This window comes from Dendrobates tinctorius, unplaced genomic scaffold (assembly GCF_039654945.1).
Source record: "Dendrobates tinctorius isolate UK_male_01 unplaced genomic scaffold, ASM3965494v1 ptg000206l, whole genome shotgun sequence".
Classification (NCBI taxonomy): Eukaryota; Metazoa; Chordata; class Amphibia; order Anura; family Dendrobatidae; genus Dendrobates; species Dendrobates tinctorius.
In genome coordinates, this window is record NW_027361873.1 from 2837073 (window position 1) to 2842102 (window position 5030).

The window sequence follows — 5030 nt, forward strand, 5'->3', positions numbered from 1 at the left end:
TGTGCGCATGAGACAGGACCTGTTCGAGATATTGGTGGAGCGTGTTGGAGCGCAAATCCGGAGACGGGATACCTACATGCGCTTTTCTACTTCACCGGCGGAGCGTTTGATGGTGACCCTTCGGTTAGTAATCTATTTTTTAAAATGTTTCAGATTCTGCAGACTTTTATTGTTATGTTATGGCTTGTAGTTTGCATAAATTTTACTTTTTTCCCTTTTTTACCAGATTCCTGGCAACTGGAGAATCCTTCACCTCCCTCAATTACCAGTTCCGGCTTGGGATTTCAACAATATCTGGAATTGTCCTACAGACCTGCCGGGCGTTGTGGGATTGTCTACACGAGGAATACATCCCACAGCCAACACAGGAGAGATGGCTGGAGATTGCGGACAACTTTGAACAAATCTGCCAGTTTCCAAATTGCGTTGGTGCTGTGGATGGGAAGCATATTAGGATTGTGAAACCCATTGGATCTGGATCAGAATTTTTCAACTACAAGAAATTCTTTTCAATTGTATTTATGGCCATTGCAGACGCCAACTGCAAATTTATTGCCGTGGACATTGGTGCGTATGGTCGTTCAAATGATTCTCAGGTCTTCAAGATGTCCGCAATGGGCCGTCATTTGTATGGAGACAATTTTGATTTCCCACCTCCAAGACCACTCCCTGGAACAACAGGCCCACCAATACCATTTGTGTGTGTTGATGATGACGCATTTCAGCTGTCCACACATCTTCTCAAGCCATATGGTAGTCATGGATTGACACACGGGAAAAAAATATTTAACTATCGATTGATCAGAGCGCAAAGTGTGGTGGAGTGCGCTTTAGGGATTTTAACTGCAAAATGGAGAGTACTGTTGACGGCCATAAAAATGAAAACTGACACTGTGGATGAGGTGGTGAAGGCATGTGTCATCCTGCACAACTTTGTACTTTCAAAGGAACCTGTTTCCATGGAAGAAAATGTTTGTGAAACCACCTTGTGGGATTATCAGCAGACAAGTGTTCGGAGTACTGGGTCAGTGTCAAGAATGAGGGACACATTTGCGGATTATTTTCTGTCACCAGAAGGAAGATTGGAGTGGCAAGATGACAAGGTATAATTTTTTTTTTTTTTACCAAGGTTCCTTTTTTGGATAAGAAATACTTTAGTAATTTTTCCTTTTTTAGTTTTGATACCTTTTACACAATTTTTTTTTATTTTTATTTTTGATACCTTTACAAAAATTTTGGATAATAACAGTGTTGTGTTTTATTACCTGTACACCACCAGTGTAATTTACCAAGTGTTGTGTATTTGTATCTGTACACCACCGGTGTACTTTGAAATGTTACCATGTGTTGTGTATTTGTATCTGTACACCACCGGTTTGCTTTGAAATGTTACCATGTGTTGTGTATTTGTATCTGTACACCACTGGTGTACTTTGAAATGTTACCATGTGTTGTGTATTTGTATCTGTACACCACCGGTGTACTTTCAACCTTTTTCCAAGAACTTATGAAAAAGAGGAAAATACACAATAAAATTCTTTTGAAACAGAAACATGTTTATTTTTCAATTTTTTTTCAAAATTATAAAATGTTTTATAATTTTTGAGAAAACTGGGTTTTTTTTTCAGAAAACTGTTTATTTTTTTAATAAAATTAAATATATAACAGATTACAGATGCCGATATTGTTGGGTGGAGATATCAGCGGAGGGGTTAACAGGGTTGACCACATCGAGGGGGGGTGGAGGACTGGGAAGGGAGTTGCTGAGGATCAGAAGTGGAAAGGGGGTTGAAAACATGAGGTTGGGACGGGAGTTGGACAGAGGAGGTTTGTGGGAACATATAAGGTGTGTGTGTGGGGGTGGGTATGGTGAGAGCATTGGGGTATAATGCAATGGGGAAGGAAGGTACTGGGAAGAATGGAATGGGGAACTAGAGAAAGGAGAGGGAGTGGTAGGAGGATGGATGGTGGTAGGATGATGGATGGTGGTAGGATGATGGATGGTGGTGGAAGGATGGACGGGGGAAGGATGGACAGAGGGAGGATGTGATGGAATAGGTGCATGGGTAGAATGGGATGCTTCGGAGAGTACAGCCACTAGAGCATTGTGACAGGCTTGCATCACATGCATCTGCTGGTGAGTAACTTAAACCTTCCATTTGCCGGACAACTGACTGAAAAAAAATATGTCTCAGCGTCTGGTTTGACTCTGCATTCATCCGTTCCATGTAGCTTCTGAGTTCCATGATACTTTGATTTATCATGTTCAACACAGAAGCTAACTGTTGTCCATAAGTGTGGAAACCATTCTGGACGGATGAGTTCAGACTTAAACAATCAGACAAGGTAATCCTTTCCTGACCTCTCAGACGCTGCCGACCAGAACCAAAAGTTGGTAGAGATGTTGCGGCAGTGTCAGAGGGGTGGGGTAAAGGGTACTGTAAGTTGTCACCAGCAGCTTCATGTGATGAAGTCTGCCCTGCTGCTGCAGAGCTGGTGGAGGAGATAGAGGGACGAGACAAGAGGGAAGGTAGAGAGGGGTCGGATACCTCGATGTGGTCACCGGTGGCGGTCTCCGAAGGGATCCCTCCAGAGGGAGGCAACTCAGAAGCAGGCTCCCGAGTGCTGCAGACGGTGCTAAAAAAATATATATATTAATATATTTATATTTCATTTAACATTGCTGAAAAAAAAATAGGTTAAACATGTAAACATTTGTACTACAGAAATGGTGTGTGGAATATTTACCTTCTGCTCACCATCGTTGACCGATCCAATGACAGATCCACTCGGGGCCTGCATCTCCTTGTTGAAGTCCCTCTTGAAGCGATCCCTGAGCGACCGCCATTATATGATAACCCTGTCACCTGTGAAGGAAAAAAAAAAAAGTGGTTAGTATTCAACACTTCACATGCTGGAATATAAGTTACTGAAATTGGAATACTTACGCACAAAATCCCTGGCCCTCGCAACGAGCTCCTCCCAGGTCTCTACAACCTCCGAACACACCTCATCCCATAGCCGTCGGGTGGTTGGTTGGTCAGCATGTAAGCGGTTTGTCATGAGGTTCATTAATCAATCACCCAAATAAAGTGTTACTTACCGCTCGCCGACCACCAGATGCAGCACCTCGACGACGCTGGGATGTCCTGGGAGTCGCTCTAGTGCGGGCACCGGATTCTGAAGACTGTAAAAAAAAAAAAAAATTAGGGTTGTATGGATGCGTAGTTTTTGTGTGTGCTGTGATGAATGTTTGTGTTGGGTGTAGCATTATGTACAGTCATATGTTAAAGTTTGGGCACCCCTATTAATGTTAACCTTTTTTCTTTATAACAATTTTGTTTTTTGCAACAGCTATTTCAGTTTCATATATCTAATAACTGATGGACTCAGTTATATTTCTGGATTCAAACGAGGTTTATTGTACTAACAGAAAATGTGCAATCTGCATTTAAACAAAATTTGACCAGTGCAAAAGTATGGGCACCCTTATCATTTTCTTGATCTGAACACTCCTAACTACTTTTTACTGACTTCCTGAAGCACTAAATTGGTTTTGTAACCTCATTGAGCTTTGAACTTCATAGCCAGGTGTATCAAATCATGAGAAAAGGTATTTAAGGTGGCCACTTGCAAGTAGTTCTCCTATTTGATTCTCCTATGAAGAGTGGCATCATGGGCTCCTCAAAACAACTCTCAAATGATCTGAAAACAAAGATTATTCAACATAGCTTTTCAGGGGAAGGATACAAAAAGTTGTCTCAGAGATTTAACCTGTCAGTTTCCACTGTGAGGAACATAGTAAGGAAATGGAAGAACACAGGTACAGTCCTTGTTAAGCCCAGAAGTGGCAGGTCAAGAAAAATATCAGAAAGGCAGAGAAGAAGAATGGTGAGAACAGTCAAGGACAATCCACAGACCACCTCCAAAGACCTGCAGCATCATCTTGCTGCAGATGGTGTCACTGTGCATCGGTCAACAATACAGCGCACTTTGCACAAGGAGAAGCTGTATGGGAGAGTGATGCGAAAGAAGCCGTTTCTGCAAGCACGCCACAAACAGAGTCGCCTGAGGTATGCAAAAGCACATTTGGACAAGCCAGTTACATTTTGGAAGAAGGTCCTGTGGACTGATGAAAAAAAGATTGAGTTGTTTGGGTCATACAAAAAGGTGTTATGCATGGAGGCTAAAAAACACAGCATTCCAAGAAAAACACTTGCTACCCACAGTAAAATTTGGTGGCGGTTCCATCATGGTTTGGGGCTGTGTGGCCAATGCCGGCACCGGGAATCTTGTTAAAGTTGAGGGTCGCATGGATTCAACTCAGTATCAGCAGATTCTTGACAATAATGTGCAAGAATCAGTGACAAAGTTGAAGTTACGCAGGGGATGGATATTTCAGCAAGACAATGATCCAAAACACCACTCCAAATCTACTCAGGCATTCATGCAGAGGAACAATTACAATGTTCTGGAATGGCCATCCCAGTCCCCAGACCTGAATATCATTGAACATCTGTGGGATGATTTGAAGCGGGCTGTCCATGCTCGGCGACCATCAAACTTAACTGAACTGGAATTGTTTTGTAAACAGGAATGGTCACAATACCTTCATCCAGGATCCAGGAACTCATTAATAGCTACAGGAAGGGACTAGAGGCTGTTATTTTTGCAAAAGGAGGATCTACGAAATATTAATGTCACTTTTATGTTGAGGTGCCCATACTTTTGCACCGGTCAAATTTTGCTTAAATGCAGATTGCACATTTTCTGTTAGTACAATAAACCGGATTTGAATCCAGAAATATAACTGAGTCCATCAGTTATTAGATATATGAAACTGAAATAGCTGTTGCAAAAAACAAAATTGTTATAAAGAAAAAAGGTTAACATTAATAGGGGGTGCCAAAACTTTAACATATGACTGTATGTATGTGTTTTTTTATCTGCTAAACTTACACTCTGCACGCCCCATCCTTGCATTTCTCCACCCTGCATGTCTCCTCCTGGAAGCTCCTCAGATTCAGCTT

At 41.9% G+C, this 5030-nt stretch overlaps 1 long non-coding RNA gene across 1 annotated transcript; it reads right to left on the reverse strand.

Annotated features, from left to right (window-relative positions):
• Positions 1 to 1535: 1535 nt before the first annotated feature.
• LOC141057966 (uncharacterized) lies at positions 1536 to 3182 on the reverse strand. Its single transcript, XR_012222056.1, has 2 exons — positions 2749 to 3182; positions 1536 to 2637 (listed from the first exon to the last, which is right to left on the reverse strand). It is a non-coding gene; the product is annotated as an uncharacterized lncRNA (long non-coding RNA).
• Positions 3183 to 5030: the final 1848 nt, after the last annotated feature.